The sequence below is a fragment of the Balaenoptera borealis genome (genome assembly GCF_965194805.1).
Source record: "Balaenoptera borealis genome assembly, chromosome: X".
Taxonomy (NCBI): domain Eukaryota; kingdom Metazoa; phylum Chordata; class Mammalia; order Artiodactyla; family Balaenopteridae; genus Balaenoptera; species Balaenoptera borealis.
Genome location: NC_138881.1, coordinates 98,401,129 through 98,426,703, shown reverse-complemented (window position 1 = coordinate 98,426,703; position 25,575 = coordinate 98,401,129). Strand labels below are relative to the sequence as shown.

General features: G+C 38.6%; 1 long non-coding RNA gene across 2 annotated transcripts in view; it reads left to right on the top strand.

Annotated features, from left to right (window-relative positions):
- LOC309620798 overlaps positions 1 to 25,575 on the top strand; it is a 432,804-nt gene that overhangs the window by 391,113 nt on the left and 16,116 nt on the right. The window lies entirely within an intron of this gene.

The window sequence follows — 25,575 nt, the reverse complement described above, 5'->3', positions numbered from 1 at the left end:
ATGAGTTCTTGAGTTTTAAGTCCAAGTAGGTTCTCAGAATTCCCTTTTCTTAGTCTGTTCCTCCGTCAATTCTGACTCAGTGTGACTTATGCTCTGAAAGAAAATCTACCAGGCCTTTCTCAAGGTTCTGTGTACCTCTTCCAGCAGTTTCTCTGAGTGAGTATGGAAGTTTCCTGAGCTGTCTTGTTCATAACTACCCCCCTAAGACGAATGACAATGCCTGGAACACAACAGTCAACATAATGTGCTAAATGAATGAATAGAAATTAGTGATTTTTCTCAACTGATGAGAACCTACTGTATAGCATGGGGAACTCTACCCAATGCTCTGTGGTGACCTAAATGGGAAGGAAATCCAAAAAAGAGGGGATATATGTATACGTATAGATGATTCACTTTGCTGTACAATAGAAACTAACAACATTGTAAAGCAACTATACTCCAATAAAAATTAAAAAAAAAAAAAAGAAATTAGTGATTTATCTCCACCAACACATATATCTCCTTTTGCTTATGTCCTTCCCTCTTTATTGCCTAACTTTGTGCTTAATTTTATTTTTTATTATTTTAGTGAACTCATTACCACCCAGTCTCTCCACTAATACGATTCCACTTTTTACTACTGAGTGTTATTAGCAGATCTGTTCATGCCCAGATGTGCTATTTCTACCCAAGAAAATCCCATCTACATCTCCAAAGCTTGGTTTGCCATATAGGCAATTAATATACTAGAGAAACTCTTAATCGACACATTATATTTTAATTCCAGACCAAGTCCTCTATTTCTAACCAGACTCAAATGCATCATGACCGTTAAAGAAAGGAGATTTATTATAGAGGCCAACTCCATGATAAACAATTCCTACCTTTGTCTCGAGTCCATATTTGCCCATCAACCCATAATGACAAAAACACTATCAGATTAATACTTAATGATCAACATCTCAGGTAATGGTAGGGAATGCCAATACAACTGTATAGAGGATAGACAAAGGCAGATTTGGGACACACTGAGTGACATTTAATAAGAAAGTAACTGGAACCTGCAAAGTAGTTTGTTAGGTGTTTCTTATGACAGGTTGGTGAAACCCTTCGGTTTGTGTCTTGGGGAGCAAGAGCAACTAAATAAATGTCACATGGAGTCAACAAAGAGATCTGTCCCACCCAATATTGAATCTCTGAAGTCTTGTGGGAGATGACCTTCAATAGCTAGGCACAGTCCAACTCGGCCTGCCAGAATACCCTCCAAGGGGCTTCTGAAAAAAGGGTACTCAGCTTAGATAGCAGGCTTGGCTGGAGGGGAGAGACTTCTGTTGACTACTCTCATAAAGCAGAGTTGATCAGATTTACTTATTAACATTTCCGTGTGGGTTACCTATAATGCCAAATCTTTTTCTTTCAAAAAGTTTTTTTTTTTTTTATAATCTAGATAGTTTAAAACATCTCTAACTTTGATGAAGCATTACACTCCTTTTTTAGAAAGTGAAATTGCTGTTCTCAAATGGAAACAAATTTTACATCAAAGAGCTTGAATTCAATGCAGAGGGGAAAAAAGCCAAATATGTAAAGCATCTAGCAGCTGGCACTGATATTGGAAAAGTCTGTCTCTAAACATGCAAAATGAAGAGATATGAGGTGGTTTTTAAATAATTCCAGGAGTTTCACACCTTTATTAAAATTATCCGAACATTTAAACTAAAGTGTATCTTAGCTCGAGTGACGTGAAGACCTAACTCAAAAGTCCCCCTAATTGTATATAGAGAAAGGCAGACCCTATCTATGATACTAAATACCTATTTGTTTAGAAAAATCTAGATAACTGACTGCATTTTGTAATCTTCATCCAGATACTTAGCAACAGGGAGCCAAAAAGAAGGCCAGTGAGAATATCTGTAGCCTTTTCCAAAGGGCAGAGAAAACTGTTGTCAAAATATTTTGTGATGGAGAGAGAAAGAGTCGGGTTATGCCAGTTTAATACAATTACAGTGGTAGCGTACTCATAGGCATAAAGTTGCCTGGATACTCAGAGCCTAGGCAAACTCTTAGAAATGCAGCTAAGACCCTCTTACTATGATCTGTAATCACTGTTGGCTAATTCTTTGTAAGCAAGTATTAGTTTAGTTAGAAGGCTACATTTTGACAAAAAGATGATTAGAAAAATGAAAGAGGTATTCATAATGTCTCTTGAAAATTTGCCGAAATTCTCACTAAAGAAGCAAAATAAGCAGCAAACTCTGTGTCAATAATTGAAAGAAAAAAAAACAAAACAAAAACTCAACAACAACCAGACCCTGCGGCAGTGTTGAATTTCACACCATTCAATTTCAACAATCCCCATGACTAGTTTTACTAGTACTGTGCCTCTGTGGAAGTGACTGCATAGGAGAAGGAGAGAGAAAGAGAAGGAGGGGCAAGGGAGAGTGGGGGGAAGGGAAGAGGTAGGAGGGAAAAGAGAAAAGACAGAATTTTCATTCAAACAGGAGGATCTCTGTTTCAGTGTGGCAGAGAAAACCAGTTTAGATATTGTCATGTAGCTCAGGCTTCTGTTAAGGTGGTCTGCCCGTGGTTGAATCTAATTGATAGATGTGTCTGGTTCCCAGGCCCACCCTGACTGGGTTGGTATAGGGAAGGGAGGCCTAGAAGGATCCACCCTTCTCCAGATATGGGTTGGCTAGCCAGCCTTTTTCAGCAAGTTGATGGCAGTCTCCACAGTTCCAGTCAACTGAATCAACCATTTCCATTGTACAGACAGCGCTACCCACCAAAGCACTAATTTGACCCAAAAGTCTTTTTTGTTTTGGTTGCTGAGCAAATGAGTGCCCATAAAATGACTGATTCCTTCATAAGGACAAGATTCTCATAGCTGAGCAGGAATAAGAGACAGAATGTATCTCTTCATTTTTCACAGGGAAATGAGGAGATCTCACTGGTAAGGGCAAAACAGAACTCTTTGCCAGTGATGTAACAGCCAGCGTGGTTGAGAAAGGGTATCTGAAAACAGAGAAGAAAGGAAATAAAGAAAATGAGACTACCAGCACAGGATCTGAATACGAGTTCAAATCAATGTTAGCAGAATGGAAGAAACAGCAGAAACCTGTGTGACAAACCACATCTATAACTGATTTCCAATAGTCTTTTATGTGAAAATATTTGGGTGCATAATTACCCTGTCAAGCCAGCTATTCAAAATTCTACACCAAGGTTTTCTTGGTGTGTGAATATAGTTTTCTATTTCCTTTGTGACAAGATGTATTTGACAGATGGATTAACTCCATAAGACATGTTATTTGGGCATTTTTAAATTCAGTTTGTTTGTTTGTTTTCCCTTACTAGCAGCATACAGATTAGGGAACCATGAATAATTGTGACCTCAGCCCCCATTATTTTAAAAGTATGATCCATGTGATTTCTTTCTGGTTCCATAGGTTAGCAGAAAGGAAACAAACTGGTCTTTCTCATGTGGTTGTTAGTTTGAGGAAATGTCTTAAATATAACAATTATGTCTCGTAGAAAAACACTTAATCCATGAGCTCGTCAATCCAGCCACCCAAAAGAAACATTAGGTTAAATTATTGCTATGCCAAGCACACAAGGTTTTGAATTTATTTCCTTTGATCTGCCCATCTGAAAGTCTATCTTACTTCGATGTTTCCAAGGTGAAGTTTCTTTGATCTCATATGACCATGAGAACGCAGGTTCTCTTTATCTCTGGAAACCTCTTGCAAACAAACTTTTTATAAGGCTTTGTCTACAGGACACTTTCAGGAAAAAAAAAAAAAAAAAAAGCTTTTCAGGACACACTAAGATACTTCACAGCCATCTATTCAATTGTACTTGTTCAAACAAACAAGCAAGTTGTACTAAGTGATAAATACTAATGAGTTTGGCCTAACATTTCCCCAACGCACTGCATCTAGAAAATAATAAGCAATGAATTGATAATGAGATATTGGATGATTGATTTGCTTGTGCACAGAATGATCAACCCTCAGAAATAATCATTCATCACTACAAAGCAGGCAGGTGTTACACAGGGAAGACAATTTTTAAAGAGGAATAGAGGGAGGAAATGCCTAACATGGATCTTGGATAGAGAAACACGCTTTATGCTCTGGCTTGAGAATTTTAGTTCATTTAAATTCAAGTGAGTTGACTCTCTTAAATATAACTGTGTAATTCCTAGAAATTTAAAGACTTAAGACCGTCCACTGGGGAAAAGCCCATGTTGCTGTCTTTGAAATCACGAAATCTTGCTTCCATTCGGGAATGTCAAATAGCTTTGAAATTGATGTGTTCAGTCATTAAGCACGAATACTTGATAAAGCTTCTTTGATTTCATAGACTGTAATTCCCTGGAACACTGCAAGAAGCCATTTATGAAATTGAGCTATTGATTGTGCTAATCTATACAGTGATTACTAGAGGTGGCCTAATGAGCAGATGCTGTCTCTAAAGTATGCTTAAGAGGCCCCATACAGGGCTACAGCCGAAAAGTTTGTTCCTTTGGGCTTGAGCATTCCAGTCTGACCAAGTTCTTTATTAAAATAGCAATGTTCTTGTGTAGGGACACAGCCCCCAACATTTTTTATTCATTAGTCCATTCACTCTTTTAATAAATACTGGGTTTCTACTATGCCCAGTGTACTTTGAGAGGGTCAAAAATAAATATGATCTGATCCCTACTTTCAAGAACCTTATCACCTTGGGAGAGGAGATATAATATGCATACACATAAGTATGAATTAAATAGAATGGGGAGGGATTAGTTGGTAATTAAGATGATGAATGAAAACCAGAATAGGCATCGGGTAGGAGGACAGGGTTAGAAAGAACCAGCTCCAAAAAGATGTAAGAAGAAACAGGAGAGAGAACTAAACGCATCTCACTTTTGCACAGCTTAATTATGTTCTTTAATTTGTCCTTCCTTGAGTTAGCCAGAATGATGAGAGAAGGTAAACGAACCGCTAGGCTTTAAGCATAGCCAGCTGAGAACATCAGCCTCGAGGGATCAAATTACAGACATACAAACGAGCAGCTCAGGGCTAGAACGTTTACTCTAGTTTGTGTTTATTCCTTAACAGTCTAAAAGAGGGAAACAGAAAATAAACTGCTATGAAAAACGCATGTAACCTGCAAGAACTGTAAATGAGACCTAGATGCAAAAGATGAGTATAGAATTCAGTTTGGAACTGAAAATACATTTGGAATTTACTGTTTTCCATTTCTCCCTAGACAAGACTTTTAATACTGCAAGGTTTGTTATTCAACGTTCTTTTTTTTAAACAAAACTCTACTATCTACAGAATTTAGCTAAAGGAAGAAATTTAGGAATTCCTAACAACACTGACACTTAATAACTTACACCACAACTTAGTAACACAGCAAAGGAAGCTATTATAATGATACCAGGAGAATAATAGCCATCAACATCCTTATGCAGATAGATGCTGATGGTGGTGATGGTAATTCATAATTCCAGAAAAGGCTTCTTGGCAAACAAACACTGACTGTTAAATACAGTGAAAGACACTCAAATGTATCTACTTTAGCTAAAAGATGTGCATCATTCTTAAATGTTGTAATATCATCTATACTTGGAAGTTTCCTACAAGCAAATATTTCAGTGAATAGGTTCCTAGGTTGACTGGCTACATTGAGAAGAGCATTACACAGTCCCTAACCTGTAGTCTAAATATATGTACTTTATAGCCAAATGTCTAGAACTGGCTTCTTCTATTAGAAAAAATACAAGTATTAGATAAAAATAATTGTTGTTGTTTTGTTATTATTATTATTATTCCAGGAAACTTGTCATTTATTTCCCTCTTGGAGGACTTAAAGATTTTCTCAAGGTTTTTGTCCTCTGGCTTCCTAATGTACAGTCATCACCCATTGGTCTCAATCACATGGACTATTATGGATAGTTCTTTCATGCATGACAAATTACCAAGCAGTGGAAGAAATGCACTGTGTAACTGGGTGTTTTTAAAAATATTTTTTGCTTTTATTTTTTTAAATATATTGAAAATAAAATTCAGGAGGTGGGGAAAGCAACATCCCAGTGAGAAGCAGTTTGCTTCTGACTGGAAAGCATGCCTGCATGCATATAATCTAGATATTATTAGGAATACAGGAGATGGGCTATTCTCTCATAGGTGTATTCTGTCTAAGCCTCCTCACTAAGTGCTACCTGCCCCCTCCTCATTGCACATGAACAATTGCCTAATGGGTAGCCATTCTGTTTCCTTCATATACTCGCATAAAATGTCTGCTAAACCTCCTCCCCAGACATGAAAACTATGTGTTTGGATCTCACTGCTCCAATCACTCAGAGACAGTGTTTGTTATTTGTTGATCCAGGTTACAACACTTATAACAACCTCAATACCACTACACAATCTAAGGTACAGAATCTCTGAATAAAATACTCCAGATCCATCTAAGATATCACATCCCATTACGAAACCCTCCTTCTCTGTCCTCATGACCACCTCACTCCTGCCCTCTCACCCGCCCTCCCCAAGGCCTGAATTCTATTCCATCACAACACCACAGATCACAGCTTGGGGCCTGAGGGCAGGATTCATGAAAGGCTTCTTAGAGGAGGCTGCATTTAGGCTGAGTCCTAAAGAGTAGGCACCAATGTAAGCAAAAAGAATGGACAGTTGTGTGGTGAAAATGCGGTGCTAGGTGTTTATAAACATCTTAATGTGTCTCAAAATGTAGTGGTTTTTATTTTTTAATTTATTTTATTGAAGTCTAGTTGACTCACAATGTGTTAATTTCTGCTGTATAGCAAAGTGATTCATTTATACATACACACACACACACATTCTTTTTCATATTCTTTTCCATTATGGTTTATCACAGGATACTGAATATAGTTCCCTGTGCTATATAGTGGGACCTTGTTGTTTACGTAGTAGATTTTAAATACTAAGATTTCTGAGCTCAACCCTAGCCCTAATGGAAAAGAATCCCTTGGAAGTGGGGTCCAAGAATCTGCAGGATAAGGACATCTCTCAGGTGATTCTGATGGACCTCAGGAATCTATAATACAGACTATAAAATCAATGTCATAACATTTTCCATGCTCTCAGACACAATGACTCCTGGTTTTGGTGATGGTATCAGCATATCAGTTGGCTCCCACCATTTCTAAGAAAAAGGGGCCTGCTTTAATATTTTCCCTGTTTTTTCAAGACATTTTTGAGAAAGGCAACGTTACATGCAGTGGGGAAATAAAGGAGTTTGGCAGGCTACTACAAAAGGAGATGAAAAGTAGCCTAATGGGATGGTGAAAACGTTTGAAAGACTATTTTGGAGAGAGAATTTGATGTGACTTAACTCAGTGCTCAGGCTTTAATCTGAGTATGAACATTTACATTGTATATTCCCAATTCATTTTGGAAGGACCTCTGGCAAAATGACGTTAAATAGAAATTCACTATATTTACACAGAATTTGAGATAAATGAAAATTAATTGCCCTTTCAGCAAATTCATAGTGGACTCATAAAAATGCTTTTTTATTCTGTGAGGCCCTTCAATATTCAAACTCCTCCAGCACACCATCTGTTCAGTCTTTCGGTGCATCTGCAAGTTCCATCTCAGTGACAGAGAGATCGGAGAGCTGGTACAGCTTTAGAATATTTTAAAAAGATTGAAGTATTTAAAAAGTATACCACTACTGAAAAGTCTCATGATGCTTGTTCCCTAAAATGTGGGAATTTTAGTCAATAAAGTAATATTTGTACAGCCGGTACAGACTTCGTTGATGTTATTTGTCTTGATTCAGAAATCAAGGAGGTTACTTTTCTTCATCAGACATTCTAGCTGAAATTATTACAGACAGCACTGTGAATCTCATCAAAGTTTATAAACTATTAATCAAAAAATCCCAAATGTCAGTTGATCTCCTGCTTCTATTTGGGGGCAGATTCCTTTTCTAATTTTAGATGCCAGAATTTATTTGAATGAATTTCATCATTACATATAATAATTCATTAGGTATTCAGGAAGCTTTTATAGTTTCAATTTTAAATGTTCATGTCAGCATTTGGAATCTCTTTTCTTTCCCTCCAGAGAAAGGATAGTACATTTTTTCAGGAGTTAAAAATTCTCTGCCCCCAAAATTTGAAATTAATCTGAATCAAAGAAAAGTCTAGATTCTTAAGAAAAACCATTCTCACCAGCTATCTTATTAAATTAAAAACTGCAAGTTGTAAAATTCCCATGACATTTTTCCATGTGACAACTACAAAATAATTTAATGACTAACTCATTAAAATGTATTTTACTGTTAAATATTCAATATTGCAGAACTGACATCTATTTATTTACTGATCTTTGATACTAAAAACAAAGATACTGTCAAGGTGGTGTCACAGATCCTTTTCTTTTCTCCTTGGTGACACCAAAAGAAGGCATGCAAAAATAATATTCTGGGATTTCAAAGGTGACTTGAGACACTATGCTTATCATAATACAAGAGAGCAAACTTAGAATCTTCACCGCTGCTTCTACTAATTGTTGACCTAATTTATCAGTTAGCGAAACGAGTAGACGTCAATCTTCTTGAGCAATGTGATGAATAGAACCTGTGTGTTTCAGAGAACACCTTACAGGAAGGTCAGCAAATTCTTAAGGGAAAATGTTTGATAGATGCTATTAAATGTACAAGGCCTGGGTGTATTGCTTATTGACATGTTCTTAAGCTAAATGATTTTCACTCATGCTTGAAGGTCAAACCAGCCACCCTTTGATAAATCACCAGCGACAAGACCACTCTTGGTGAAACGCTGAACTCTTAGTCAGAAATTTAAGAGTTTTTCATAAGCTTAAGATAGGTCTGAGGGCAAAGGAGGGAGAAAAAAAGCAAAAGGGTTGTTAGGGAACTACAGAGAGAAGCAGTTTCTATCTGCAGTTGTTTTTCCTCTGGACAATAAAGCAGGAAATGCCTCTCATGGCCTCCTAATGAGGGTGTGATAGGCTCCAGCCTTCCTAATTTGCATATGCAGACATCATGGCATTAGTACTGAGCATCACGGTGCTCAAACATCTCCCTGGTAGTCGAATGCTGGTTTTCAAAGTGCCCTTGGATCCCAAACAGCTAAAAAGGCATTTGTGAGCAGATGGCAATTGTGTGATGAAAGTCTAATTGTATTTGCCTTCTCTAATGGAGTGAGAGCCAGGACAGTCACGCAGGTCAAAGCATGTGGGCAGGACTAAGATATTGTGCGTGAAGAGAAAACTTGGAAAGCTCAGTTTGACAGCTAATGAGATAACTTACAGGGCCCCAGGCTGATTGTGTGCCTGCAGAGTGATGAAGGAAAGGCAAGAATTGAAGCACTAAAACCCAGAAAGTGCAGGCCCATAAGCCAAGCCTCCTGAACACTTCACAGAACACAAGAGCACTGAAACCAGACGGAACTGTGTTCTTGAATCCCAGCTCTACCACCTAAAAACTGTGACACTAGACAAACTAGTTTACCTCTCGAAGCCTTAGTTTTCTCATCTATAAAATGATGATAATGATAACCCTACCATAAGTTGCTGTAAGGATTATGTGAAATAATACAAATACAGGGACTTCCCTGGCAGTCCAGCGGTTAGGACTCGTGCTTCCACTGTAGGGGGCACAGGTTCGATCCCTAGTCGGGGAACTAAGACCCCACAAGCCACGGGATGTGGCCTAAATAAATAAATAAATAAATAAAATAAAAAATAATACAAATACAAATAGCACTTAGCAAAGTGTTTGCTTCATCATAAGAGCTCAGTAAACATTATCAATTAGTTTTAGCAATGATCGAAATGATGAAGGCAAAAAATATTTGGGTGGGGGGGCTCTACTATGTTGGGTTTCCAACAAGCAGAGCCTGAGGTAGGAATTATTTGTAATGGAAGGCAGCTTCACATACTGAGGTATGGGGAAGTCATTCTGGCTTATACATGATTCGGCTTGAGCTTGATACTAACTAGAGCAGCCTATCTCATGGCCTGTCAAACATGCACTGTATGTCTGCTTTAACCATCTGAGAAAAGAATGCATTTTAAAACCCAAAATGGAAGAGCTGTGATTCAGGCATCCAAAATGGAGCTGGGTGGCCATTGTGGATGTGGTTTCAGACGTGTTCCTGTATCACTGAGAACTTGAATTTCCTGAACTATATCGCACTCAAGGACACCACCAACCAGTCTCAAAATCGTATCTGCTGGCAGCTGCCAGCTATAAACTTATAGTCTCAAGGTCTCCCCTTGTAACTATGCAACCATTCTGGACCCCAACCAATCCTTACTTCTCGCCAGCTCTAATTATAATTCTTGGCAAACAGCTTACGTAACTTTGCAGTTTTTGCCTATATAAGCCTCCTCCATTTTGTAGTCTGGCAGAACACAATTCAAGTGCTTCTTGAATCTGTGTCTCCTGGGTTACAGTCCTCAGTTTGGCTCAAATAAAACCCTTTTCTATTCCTATTATAGACTGTTTATTGCTTATTTCTGTCAACAGTTGGAACTAAATACTAGTGGCAATTTCAGGGTGACTTCCCAGGTTTTCGCAGAATCGACAGTGATCTCAAAACCTGGTTGTGCACATCCCTTCCTGAGTATGTGTTCAGGGATGTTATGCTGGTAGCTTGAAATCAGCTACGGTGGGAGTATTTATACCATAGAAGTCAGCAAATGTTATAATCAGCCTCCCTCACTCTGCCCCCTCCAGCCAGTTATTAAACATTTACCAACACACCACTGTTTGTAACTAAAAAAGGAAAAGATATTTCAAAACCTGATCTCCACATATGATTTCTAAGGTGGGGTAAAGGCAGAACAAGGAAAGGTCCCAGATGTCTAGAAACAGCCAAGATGTTTCCAGCTAATGGCTTTTTTAGTCCACAAAAATATTCTTCCACAGAGTCGGACCGCCAGCGCCCCGGGTTCTGCATATGGGGATTCAACTAGCAGGGGATCGATTTTCCATGGATGTGGTGGACCCAGCTGCTAGGGCCAACTGTACTACACCTTTTTATATAAAGGACTTGAGCATCCATGGATTTTGGTATCCATAGGAGTCCTGGAACCAATCCCCTGCAGATACCAAGGGATGACTGTATGTATACCTAATTTAATCACTTTCCCTTATTTCTGGTTTTTGTTTTTTTTTTTCTTTACTCACTCTTCCCCACGCCTCTGCTGATAAATAATGTGGCTCTAGTAATGGACTGAGCTGCTACAGTAACATGACTCTAACAACAGACTGGGAAGGAACAGCAGGATAGGAACACAGAACTGAGTCACTTAGCAACCTGAAGTCACTCAGAGGAACAATGGAATCATTTACGCCACAGTTGATTTCCCCAAAAGGATACTATATCCTGACCCAAATAGACAGTTCAAAGTTTGTGGTACTGCTTCCCAAACTGAGTAATCAGATTCACTAGAAATGTTTTCAAACCATGCCTAATATCCTTGCAAATTAGTCTCCCTGTCTGGTGGACAGCAGCTATACAGCAACAACTGCAAACTGGATCAGACCGAGAATGCAGCAAATATCAGCCCCAGGGATTCCTTTCAGTGCTGAGATACAATAATTTAAAGTAAGAAGTTCTGTCTCCCAAATCCCTGATCATCATCTCACCCTTTGGGAAAAACAAAAATTAAGCAAAAGATAAAAACAGTGAAACTTACTTTCCAAATTCACGTATGTCTCCTCAGGGAGTTAAGAGGCATTTAGAAAAAAAAGGGTTGATTATACCCCTCAAGATGCCCCCCACACCCCAACTACATACCAGGCACTGAAAGAATAAGAAGCTGCTCAGCTTCATCAAACAGCACATGCTATTGATGGATTGCACTGCTAGGTATCCTAAATCTAATATAAAAAGCCATAAGAAGCAGCCCTTTCAAGTTCCCCTGAAACCCGAGGAGCAACACATTCTGAGCCCACGAGCAATCTGACACTTGGATGGGCCCTTAGGTTTATCCATGGCATTATGCAGTGTCATCATTATTACATCTTAGAATAATAAATACTGGATATAAAATAGCAAGTATGGTGGGTTATATTTTTTTAATAACTATTGGTTAATGAGATTTTAAATTATACAAACAATACAGGCTCATGAGTTTTTAAAAAGTCAAGTCATAAAAAAACTTAAAATGTTCTAGAAAAATTCTAATGGCCGGCTCTTTCCCATTCTTTAGGACTCAGCTTCAGTATGATCTCCTCAGAGACGCCTTCCTTTTCTAAAGCGGCCATTCCTATTCCTATTGTTCATTCTCTCAGGTCCCGTTTTTTCCTTTTTATTTTTGGTCTTTAGTAGAAATTACAATGTATGATTATTTTATTTATTTAGCATATCTCATAAAACCTAAAATGCCATTAGTTTTTATAAGGTCTATTATTTTATGAATTGATATAGTGCTTTCTTATCATGTGACTTTTAAAATGCCCCCTCTGTAATGTAAACTTCATGGGGGCAGTGACTATGTCTTTTTCACTGTCGGATTTTCAGTGTCTGGCACAATGTCAGGCTTGCTAGGTGTTTACTGAATGAATGAATCAGATCATGTTAATCATACTGCTCTGAATCTTCCCATATCAGTACGTAAAAAAGAGTCTGTTTTCTTTTTTAACAGTTTTATATTATTCCATTGTATTTATTTAATAACTCCTTTATGGATGACTATTAACAATATTTCCAATTTTCCTATTAAAAAATGTTCACTGAACATCTGGTACGTATGACTTTTGCGTAACCGTAATCTCTTTAAGATAAATTCTTAGGAGTGCAATTGTTAGGTCAAACATATACGTATTTTTAATTTGGGTATATTGCCAAATGTAAGATTTTGTTTCTGAAAGAACACACAGCATAGAGGTGTTCTAGTAAGAGTTATGATTTGAGTGACGTACTTGGAAGAACACCCTTCCCCCTTTATAATTTTATTTTTTTGCCTATACATGGGTCCCGAGTGGCAACTATTTCTCTACATTTCTTAGAGACATGCTCCAAGATGTTCTAAGTTTCACCAACCTCTCTGCTTTGGAAGAGACCAAACAACTCCCATCCCCTTCAATCTATCCTGCATACCATCACCAGATTAATTTACCATAAACACTCTTTTCATCTTGTTGGAAAACCTGCATTGGTCTGGGATTACATGCAATTACAAACCTTAAAACTCCCTCAAGGCCCAAATCAAGTCTTACTTGTTTGGGAAAGACTTTTTGTTTTTAATGAGCTTACTCTGAAAACTATTTTTTTTTTTTTATCATGTGAGATAACACTAAGTTGACTATTTTTGATTCTGATGAATTATTTAGCTTTTCATATATGTAAGTACTGTCCAAATAATTTTAAGAACTGAGAGCTGCATTCTTCAATAAAGTAGTCACAAGTGATTATATTTAAATTAAATTAATTTATTTTAAATTAGCCAATTATTGGCTGATCATTAAACTAACCAAACAAGAGACTTCAGGGGCTACACATGACAAAGAATACAGACTTTATAGGATTAGTTCAGAAATACCACTAAACAAACAACAAACAGCAACAACAACAAACCCTGGGGAGGAGAGAGAATCTGATTTCCAGAGTTTCCATGTTATTTAAAATGTCCAGTTTTCAACAACAAAAAAATTGTGAGACATGCAGAAAAACAAGAAAGTATTGCACATACACAGGAAAAAATACAATAGATACCGCCCCTTAGGAAGCCCAGACACTGGACTTACTAGACAAAGTCTTTAAATGAGCTTTCAAATATGGTCAAAGAAATAAATGAAATCATGACTAAAGAACTAAAGGAAAATATGAAAAAAATGACTTATCAAATAGAGAACATTAATAAGGAGATAGAAGTTATCAAAAAAAAAGAATCAAGTAGAAATTCTAGAGTTGAAAAGTATAATAACTGGAGTGAAAATTTTACTAGAAGGGCTCAACAGCAAATCTGAGCAATCAGAAGAAAGAATCCATGAATTTTAAAACGGATTGATAGAGATTATGCAACATGAAGAATAGAAAGAAAAAAACGAAGAAAAATGAATTCAGCCTCAGAGACCTGTGGCACAACAACAAATATACTAAGATACACACACTGGGACTTCCAGGAGAAGAGAGAAAGAAGGGGGAAGAATGAATATTTGAAGAAAGAATGGCCCAAAATACCCCAAAATTGATGGAAAAAAACATTAATCTATAAATCCAAGAAGCTGAAACTCCAAGTAGGATAAATTAAATACAACTAAAAAATAAATCCCCAGTTACAAAGCCACATTTCAAGTGCTCAATAGCCACATGTGGCTAATGGCTACCATATTGGACACTGCAGATATAGAAAATTTCAATAACTGCTGAAAGTTCTGTTGAACAACACTGACCTAGAATACAAGGCCAGCATCTTTTATATAGATTTTTGGTCCTTCCTAGCTCCCAGTTCCTGAATCCTTTTAACTCCTTATTTAAAGCTACTCCTCCCACTCTCCCCAGAGATGTCTATAAACTTACTCTTATTTATAGAATAAATCATAATCCTGTAAATTGGGAGGGATTTTAGAAGCTCTAACCAGGGTCACAAGACTCAGTATTAAGTTACTCTTGCTCGTAATCCCACCCTTGTTCTGCACTCTAGTTCTGATGATGGGATTTTTTTTTTTTTAAACATCCTTATTGGAGTATAATTGCTTTACAACGGTGTGTTAGTTTCTGCTTTATAACAAAGTGAATCAGCTATACATATACATATATCCCCATATCTCCTCCCTCTTGCCTCTACCTCCCACCCTCCCTATCCCACCCTGCTAGGTGGTCACAAAGCACTGAGCTGACCTCCCTGTGCTATGCAGCTGCCTCCTACTAGCTATCTATTTTATATTTGGTAGTATATATAAGTCTATGCCACTCTCTCACTTCGTCCCAGCTTACCCTTCCCCCTCCCCGTGTCCTCAAGTCCATTCTCTATGTCTGCGTCTTTATTCCTGTCCTGCCCCTAGGTTCTTCAGAATCATTTTTTATAGATTCCACATATATGTGTTAGCATATGGTATTTGTTTTTCTCTTTCTGACTTACTTCACTCTGTATGACAGACTCTAGGTCCATCCACCTCACTACAAATAGCTCAGTTTCATCTCCTTTTATGGCTGAGTAATATTCCATGGTACATATGTGCCACATCTTCTTTATCCATTCATCTGTCGATGGACACTTAGGTTGCTTCCATGCCCTGGCTATTGTAAATAGAGCTGCAATGAACATTGGGGTCCATGACTCTTTTTGAATTATGGTTTTCTCAGGGTATATGCCCAGTAGTGGGATTGCTGGGTCATATGGTAGTTCTATTTTTAGTTTTTTAAGGAACCTCCATACTGTTCTCCAAAGTGGCTGTATCAATTTACATTCCCACCAACAGTGCAAGAGGGTTCCCTTTCCTCCACACCGTTTCCAGCATTTATTTTTGGTAGATTTTTTGATGATGGCCATTCTGACTGGTGTGAGTTGATACCTCATTGTAGTTTTGATTTGCATTTTTCTAATAATTAGTGACGTTGAGCATCTTTTCATGTGTTTGTAGGCAATCTGTATATCTTCTTTGGAGAAATGTCTGTTTAGGTCTTCTGCCCATTTTTGGATTGGGTTGTTTGTTTTTTGATATTGAGCTGTATGAGCTGCTTGTAAATTTTGGAGACTAATCCTTTGTCAGTTGCTTCATTTGCAAATATTTTCTCCCATTCTGAGGGTTGTCTTTTCATCTTGTTTATGGTTTCCTTTGCTGTGCAAAAGCTTTTAAGTTTCATTAGGTCCCATTTGTTTATTTTTGTTTTTACTTCCATTTCTATAGGAGGTGGGTCAAAAAGGATCTTGCTGTGATATATGTCATAGAGTGTTCTGCCTATGTTTTTCTCTAATAGTTTTATAGTGTCTGGCCTTACATTTAGGTCTTTAATCCATTTTGAGTTTATTTTTGTGTATGGTGTTAGGTAGGGAGTGTTCTAATTTCATTCTTTTACATGTAGCTGTCCAGTTTTCCCAGCACCACTTATTGAAGAGACTGTCTTTTCTCCATTGTATATTCTTGCCTCCTTTATCAAAAATAAGGTGACCATATGTGTGTGGGTTTATCTTTGGGCTTTCTATCTTGTTCCATTGATCTATATTTCGGTTTCTGTGCAAGTACCATACTGTCTTGATTACTGTAGCTTGGTAGTATAGTCTGAAGTCTGGGAGCCTGATTCCTCCAGCTCCGTTTTTCTTTCTCAAGATTGCTTTGGCTATTCAGGGTCTCTTGTGGTTCTATGCAAATTGTGAAATTTTTTGTTCTAGTTCTGTGAAAAATGCCAGTGGTAGTTTGATACGGATTGCACTGAATCTGTAGATTGCTTTGAGTAGTAGAGTCATTTTCACAATGTTGATTCTTCCAATCCAAGAACATGGTATACCTCTCCATCTGTTTGTATCATCTTTAATTTCTTTCATCAGTGTCTTATAGTTTTCTGCATACAGGTCTTTTGTCTCCTTAGGTAGGTTTATTCCTAGGTATTTTATTCTTTTTGTTGCAGTGGTAAATGGGAGTGTTTCCTTAATTTCTCTTTCAGATTTTTCATCATTGGGGTATAGGAATGCAAGAGATTTCTGTGCATTAATTTTGTATCCTGCTACTTTACCAAATTCATTGATCAGCTCTAGTAGTTTTCTGGTAGCATCTTTAGGATTCTCTATGTATAGTATCATGTCATCTGCAAACAGTGACAGCTTTACATCTTCTTTTCCAATTGGATTTCATTTCTTTTTCTTCTCTGAGTGTTGTGGCTAAAACTTCCAAAACTATGTTGAATAACAGTGGTGAGAGTGGACAACCTTGTCTTGTTCCTGTTCTTAGTGGAAATGGTTTCAGTTTTTCACCATTGAGAACAATATTGGCTGTGGGTTTGTCATATATAGCCATTATTATGTTGAGGTAAGTTTCCACCATGCCTACTTTATGGAGGATTTATATCATAAATGGGTGTTGAATTTTGTCAAAAGCTTTTTCTGCATCTATTAAGATGATCATATGGTTCTTCTCCTTCAATTTGTTAATATGGAGTATCACATTGATCGATTTGCATATACTGAAGAATCCTTGCATTCCTGTGATAAACCCCGTTGATCATGGTGTATGACCCTTTTAATGTGCTGTTGGATTCTGTTTGCTAGTATTTTGTTGAGTTTTGCATTTATGGTCATCAGTGATATAGGCCTGTAGTTTTGTTTTGTGACATCTTTGTCTGGTTTTCATATCAGGATGATGGTGGCCTCGTAGAATGAGTTTGGGAGTGTTCCTCCCTCTGCTATATTTTGGAAGAGTTTGAGAAGGTTAGGTGTTAGCTCTTCTTTAAATGTTTGATAGAATTCGCCTATGAAGCCATCTGGTCCTGGGCTTTTGTTTGTTGGAAGATTTAAATCACAGTCTCAATTTCAGTGCTTGTGATTGGCCAGTTAATATTTTCTATTTCTTCCTGGTTCAGTCTCGGAAGGTTGTGCTTTTCTAAGAATTTGTCCATTTCTTCCAGGTTGTCCATTTTATTGGCATATAGTTGCTTGTAGTAATCTGTCATGATCCTTTGGATTTCTACAGGATCAGGTGTTACATCTCCTTTTTCATTTCTAATTCTATTGATTTGAGTCTTCTTTTTTTTCTTGATGAGTCTGGCTAATGGTTTATCAATGTTGTTTACCTTTTAGTTTTACTGATTTCTGCTATCGTTTCCTTCATTTCTTTTTATTTCTGATCTGATCTTTATGATTTCTTTCCTTCTGCTAACTTTGGGTTTTTTTTTTTTTTTTGGTCTTCTTTCTCTAATTGCTTTAGGTGTAAGGTTAGGTTGTTTATTTGAGATGTTTCTTGTTTCCTGAGGTGGGATTGTATTGTTATAAACTTCCCTCTTAGAACTGCTTTTGCTGCATCCCATAGATATTGGGTCATCGTGTTTTCATTGTCATTTGTTTCTAGGTATTTTTCGATTTCTTCTTTGATTTATTCAGTGATCTCTTGGGTATTAAGTAGTGTATTGTTTAGCCTCCATGTGTTTGTATTTTTTACAGATTTTTTCCTGTAATTGATATCTAGTCTCATAGCATTGTGGTCAGAAAAGATGCTTGATACGATTTCAATTTTCTTAAATTTACCAAGGCTTGATTTGTGACCCAAGATATGATCTATCCTGGAGAATGTTCCATGAGCACCTGAGAAAAATGTGTATTCTGTTGTTTCTGAATGGAATGTCCTATCAATATCGATTAAGTCCACCTTGTTTAATGTATCATTTAAAGCTTGTGTTTTCTTATTTATTTTCATTTTGGATGATCTGTCCATTGGTGGAAGTGGGGTGTTAAAGTCCCCTACTATGATTGTGTTACTGTCGATTTCCCCTTTTATGGCTGTTAGCATTTGCCTTATGTATTGAGGTGCTCCTACGTTGGGTGCATAAATATTTACAATCGTTATATCTTCTTGGATTGATCCCTTTTCATTATATAGTGTCTTTCTTTGTCTCTTGTAATAGTCTTTATTTTAACGTCTATTTTGTCTGATATGAGAATTGCTACTCCAGCTTTCTTTTGATTTCCATTTGTATGGAATATCTTTTTCCATCCCCTCACTTTCAGTCTGTATGTGTCCCTAGGTCTGAAGTGGGTCTCTTGTAGACAGCATATATATGGGTCTTGTTTTTGTATCCATTCAGCCAGTCTATGTCTTTTGGTGGGAGCATTTAATCCATTTACATTTAAGGTCATCGATATGTATGTTCCTATTACCATTTTCTTAATTGTTTTGGGTTTGTTATTGTAGGTCTTTTCCTTCTCTTGTGTTTCCTGCCTAGACAAGTTCCTTTAGCATTTGTTGTAAAGCTGGTTTGGTGGTGGTGAATTCTCTTAGCTTTTGCTTGTCTGTAAAGGTTTTAATTTCTCTGTTGAATCTGAATGGGATTTTTGCTGGGTAGAGTAATCTTTGTTGTAGGTTTTTCTCTTCCATCACTTTAAATATGTCCTGCCACTCCCTTCTGGCTTGCAGAGTTTCTGCTGAAAGATCAGCTGTTAACCTTATGGGGATTCCCTTGTATGTTATTTGTTGTTTTTCCTTTGCTGCTTTTAATATTTTTCTTTGTATTTAATATTTGTTAGTTTGATTAATATGTGTCTTGGTATGTTTCACCTTGGATTTAGCCTGTATGGGACTCTGTGCTACCTGGACTTGACTATTTCCTTTCCCATATTAGGGAAGTTTTCAACTATAATCTCCAAATATTTTCTCAGTCCCTTTCTTTTTCTCTTCTTCTTCTGGGACCCCTATAATTCGAATATTGGTGCATTTAATGTTATACCAGAGGTCTCTAAGACTGTCCTCAATTCTTTCCATTCTTTTTTCTTTATTCTGCTCTGCGGTACCTATTTCCACTATTTTATCTTCCAGGTCACTTATCCGTTCTCCTGCTTCAGTTATTCTGCTACTGATTTCTTCTAGAGAATTTTAAATTTCATTTATTTTGTTGTTCATCGTTGTTTGTATGCTCTTTAGTTCTTTTAGATCCTTGCTAAACGTTTCTTGTATTTTCTCCTTTTAGATCCTTGCTAAACGTTTCTTGTATTTTCTCCAATCTATTTCCAAGATTTTGGATCATATTTACTATCATTACTCTGAAATCTTTTTCAGGTAGACTGCCTATTTCCTCTTCATGTGTTTGGTCTGGTGGGTTTTTACCTTGCTCCTTCATCTGCTCTGTGTTTCTCTGTCTTCCCATTTTGCTTAACTTACTGTGTTTGGGGTCTCCTTTTTGCAGGCTGCAGTTTGGTAGTTCCCGTTGTTTTTGGTGTCTGCCCCCAATGGCTAAGGTTTGGTTCAATGGGTTGTGTAGGCTTCCTGGTGGAAGGGACTAGTCCCTGTGTTCTGGTGGATGAGGCTGGATCTTGTCTTTCTGGTGGGCAGGACCACATCCAGTGGTGTGTTTTGGGGTGTCTGTGACCTTATTATGATTTTAGGCAGCCTCTCTGTTAATGGGTCAGGTGGTGTTCCTGTCTTACTAGTTGTTTGGCATAGAGTGTCCAGCACTGTAGCTTGCTGGTTGTTCAGTGGAGCTGGGTCTTAGCGTTGAGATGGAGATCTGTGGGAGAGCTTGTGCCATTTGATATTACGTGGAGCTGGGAGGTCTCTGGTGGACTAATATCCTGAACTTGGCGCTCCCACCTCAGAGGCACAGGCCTGACACCCAGCTGGAGCACCAAGAACCTATCAGCCAGTCAGCTCAGAAGATAAGGGAGAAGAAGAAAAGAGGAGAGGGGAAGGGAGAGGAGAGGAGAGGAGAGGAGGGCAGGGGAGGGGAGGGGAGGGGAGGAAGAAAGAAAAAATTTTTTTAAAAAGTTATTAAAATAAAAATTAAAAAATTAAAAATAAAATTAAAAAGTAATTAAAAAAAAGAAAAAAGAAAGGAAGAAGAGAGCATCCAAACCAAAAAAGAAATCCACCAATGATACCAAGCGCTAAAAACTATAGTTAAAAAAAGAAACAGACAGACAGAACCCTAGGACAAATGGTAAAAGCAAAGTTATACAGACAAAGTCACACAAAGAAGCAGAGACATACACACTCACAAAAAGAGAAAAAGGAAAAATATGTACATATCTATATATATAACAAAAAAGGAAGAGAGCAACCAAATCAATAAACAAATCTACCAATGATAATAAACTCTAAATACTAAATGAAGATAAACATAAAACCAAAAACCAGTCAGTCACATATAGCAAACCCCAAGTCTACAGTTGCTCCCAAGTCCACCACCTCAATTTTGGGATGATTCGTTGTCTATTCAGGTATTCCACAGATGCAGGGTACGTCAAGTTGATTGTGGGGATTTAATCTGCTGCTCCTGAGAGAGATTTCCCTTTCTCTTCTTTGTTCACACAGCTCCCGGGGTTCAGCTTTGGATTTGAACCCGCCTCTGCGTGTAGGTCGCCTGAGGGCGTCTGTTCCTTCCCAGACAGGATGGGGTTACAGGAGCAGTTGATTATGGGGCTCTGGCTCACTCAGGCCAGAGGGAAGGAGGGGTATGGAATGAGGGGTGAGCCTGCGGTGGCAGAGGCCAGCATGCCATGTGATCTCCTGGGGAAGTTGTCCCTGGATCATGGGACCCTGGCAGTGGTGAGCTGCACCGGCTCCCGGGAGGGGAGGTGTGGATAGTGACCTGTGCTTGCACACAGGCTTCTTGGTGGCTGCAGCAGTAGCCTTAGTGTTTCATGCCCATCTCCAGGGTCCACGCTGATAGCCGCAGCTTGTGCCCATCTCTTGAGCTTGTTTAGGCAGTGCTCTGAATCTCCTCTCCTTGTGCACCCTGGAACAATGGTCTCTTGCCTCTTAGGCAGTTCCAGAGTTCTTCCCAGACTCCCTCCCAGCTAGCTGTGGTGCACTAGCCCCCTTCAGGCTGTGTTCATACAGCCAACCCCAGTCCTCTCCCTGGGATCTGACTTCAGAAGCCCGAGCCTCAGCTCCCAGCCCCCACCCACCCAGGCGGGTGAGCAGACAAGCCTCTCAGGCTGGTGAGTGCTGGTCAGCATGGATCCTCTGTGCGGGAATCTCTCCACTTTGTCCTCTGCACCTCTGTTGCTGCTCTCTCCTCCGTGGCTCCGAAGCTTCCCCGCCGCCACTCCCCCGTCTCCGCCAGTGAAGGGGCTTCCTAGTGTGTGGAAACTTTTCCTCCTTCACAGCTCCCTCCCACTGGTGCAGGTCCCATCCCTATTCTTTTGTCTCTGTTTTTTATTTTTTCTTTTGCCTTACCCAGGTACGTGTAGATTTATTTGCCTTTTGGGAAGTCTGAGGTCTTCTGCCAGCGTTCGGTAGGTGTTCTGTAGGAGTTGCTCCACATGTAGATGTACTTCTGATGTATTTGTGGGGAGGAGGGTGATCTCCATGTCTTACTCATCCGCCATCTTGAAGGTCTCCCCTGATGATGGGATTTCTAACTTGTTTTTATGACAAAGTGGCTACCTTTAGTTCTTGCAGTTGGATTCCTTATTTGTACTTTTTCCCTGTGTTAGAGTATAGTTCCCTGTCTTATAACCAGCCTAGGGCCATCATTCTAAGACTGAAGTCCTGCTTTGCCCTTGCCAGTTTCCTTCCCAGGGACTAAAGACCTTCAAAATGAAAGCTCAAAACTGGAGCTTCTACTACCTGATCACAACTTTAATAAACACTAATAAGGGAACAGTCCCCCTAAATGCCAGATATAGTCTAGCTGCTTTAATTCTGTGTACAATCCTGAATTGTTGATTACATATATTACTTCTACCTTACAGATAAGAAAATCAAAGCTCAGAGAGATTATATAATGTGTCTAAAATCATCTAGCAAATAAGTAAGAGACCTGGAGTTTTAACCACATTCACCTGGCTTCAGAATTCATGTCTCTTCTACTATTCTATATGCTGAATATCAAGGACCAGCTCTTAATAGTATATTCTAAGCGAGTGAATGGGATCATGCAACCAGACATGGTCTGTTACATGGTCACATAGCAGACATCCCTTATTCCAATTCTCTGCCTCAATTGACTTTCTACTGATCCAGGATTGCTTATTGCTGTCCTTGGCTCACTTTATTGCTTCCTGAATGGATTCTTTGATGTTGACTGACGTAGTGAACTACTTGCATGGGATGTCCTCTCCTGATTATCATGATTGATTTGTTGACCTGGACTTCTTTCTAGGACCTACATTTGAGTTTGCCTCACAGAGCCTACTCCAATCCAAGGGAGACATCTAGTTCCCTGGTCCTGACCCCTCTCAGTCCTTTCCATTTTAATGCCATTAAAAAAATCAAGCCTGATCTAAACATGACACTGCTTCACATAGAGCCTAGCACATAGTAGAGCTAAATACACATTTGAAGTGGTTATACAAATAGTGAGTTTTTAATAGGAAGCATTTAAAAATGTGCATGCAAGAAGTCTTAATTGCTCAGTTTCAGGTATGGATGTCCCCTATGTGGTATAAATACCATTGGAACCAAAAGAGGAAAAAAAATCAAGAAGTAACATAGTGCCAGGTAAAAGGGAATGCCTTCAGTCAAGCTAAGCACAACCAATAATAAAAACAAGAAGTACTGTTATTTTTATTATTATTAAAATATTAGTGCTATTAATTTTAAAAGGTGATAATAAGCTACCATTTATTTAGTGGTGAATATATCTCAACAATTATGGTAAATTCTTTACATATATTATTTGATTTAATCTCCCCACATTGAAACGTAGTTTAGTAAGCTATTATTACCTTTTTCAAAATGAAAGTTTAAGTACCTTGAGCAAGGTCAAAGAATAACTTTAGACTTTCTGGAAAAGAGGGCTTTAGGAATGGTAATCAAAGGGAAAAGCAAAGGGACTTGTCTTGAAGTTTTGTTGGCAGAGCAAAGATGGTGTGCTGGGATTTGATTATAGATTGTCTGAATCCAAACTCAGAACTATAGCACCACTCTACCCTCACTCAAATCTGCATTTCAAACAGGGACTCCAACACTCTAGGAGGTGAGCACTGAGATCTGATTAGGTATTTATCTTTAAGGAACAGATTATTTCAGGAGGAACTTCATCTGGAGTTTCTGTATTTTAACAAAGCAGTGTGTTTTGTCTTGTTTTGTAAAACAATTGACAAGGTCCTTCTGATTTATGTTTGCTGAGGTTTTAGGTCATTGCATGCAATGGTTTTTCCTGGCTACCCGCAGGCAGTGAGTGATCTTTGAGGAGGTCTTTCTTGATTCATCCATCAGTGTGACTTCTTATTTCCTGTCCCCTAAGAACATCCAGCTGACTGATAACCTCCACAATGCACAGGATTTCTGTAGCTATCAAGAGAGCTCTGCAAAAGGAGAGAGAGATGGTTGCTAAGTTTCTTCCTTGGTAACTGACTAAATCACCTGTCAATAGTGTTACCTCTCAAGGCAACTATGATCAAAGAGACAAACTGTGAGATTTTGGAAAAGTTCCTAAGGAGGAAAGACATTTGAAGTCCCTCGCTATATTGATTGTCTCATTTTTGTCACTCATCTTGCAGGACCTGGTGTTCTGGGAGAAGTGCAAATGTCCTTAGTGAGCAAGTTATTGTGCAAGGTCTGCCCATTAGCTGATTGCTGAACAAGTGACAACACAGAACTCCTCTGGGTTTTGGAATAGTGCTGATATCAGCCTGCCTTTGTGCTATAGTACTCAACCTAAAAAAAGGCACATGATGACTCAGGTCATATATTAATTTTTATTTTTATATTCACTGCTTATCCAAACATAGAAAAAGCAAACATGCAGACTCCTGCCTCCTGCTTCTTTGCCACTGTTGGAAAGTCCAATCAGTATCTACAAAGAGGTGCTAAAGCTTAAGGAGGAAGCCCAGAGGGTTCAAAGTTAGATTGACAGCAATCAATCTGCTAATACATCATTCAAAATCCCTTCCTGAAATGTCTGTGGCCCTTAGTGATTCACAATAACAGAAAGCCACCGTCCCCCTTCAGCAGCTGTTCCTGTTTGGTGAAAGCTAGATGGCCACAAATCTGCTGTCAAGGAGTGCTTTCACTCAAATAGAGGGGTTTGTGTTTCCCTGGCAGCTTCTCAGTAGTATTCACTTTCAAAATGAATGTCTAGCCTTTCAGGTCATCAAGCATCCAGTTGAGCAAATTTAAGTCGTTTATTGAAGGGTACCATGATGACCTGAAAGATCTAGGCATTCTCAAGTAGGAATGTCTAGATCCAAAGGAAGATTATGTAAACTGAATGGCAAATACAGAACAACAGGACTGCCAGAGAAAAGAGAATACAGCAAACCCCTCCCCTCCCCCATGCTTGACACCACTTCAGGCCTCCTTTCCACATGAAAAGGACTTGCCTTGGCTGGGAAGCAGGGCTTTTTACGCCATAGTGTTGCCTCTGCTTCCCTCTTTTCCTCAGAGCTGAAGTTTATGGGTGCTTCTATTAGGTCCAGGTATGTCCCAGCTCCTGACTGAGATAGACAGTTTATCTGTAATCTCAACCATAACAGTTAGTGGGACTTAAAAGTAAGCCACCAACCCCAGGCTAGATTCCAGTCACAAGTTAGGAGCCCCTAAATTGCTTCCCAGTTCAACATGGCTGACAGATATACCGGTGATTTTGTGCCTAAAGACAGAGAGGTGCCTGGTTTGCCCCCAAATTGCATCTTTCCCTTGCCACTGCCATCCCAGACTGAGTCCACAGTTCTTACTTTGGTCCTTAAAGTTTAAGAGCTTGGGATCTAGAATCAGATTTCATGGTTCATATCCTAACTAGCATTGAAATGCTATGAGACTGTACAAATAACTCAATTTCTTTGAACTTCAATTTTCAAAACTGTAAAGTTAGGAAAATAATCATACATGCAGCATAGGATCATTGGGAAGATTAAATGAGATGATACATTTAACACACTTAACCGGGTCTCAACATGACAAGGACATGCTAAATGTTACCCATTGTTACTATTATCGTTAATCGCTCAACTAACCTGCTTGCTGTCTTGATCCCCTTAGGGGTCAAGA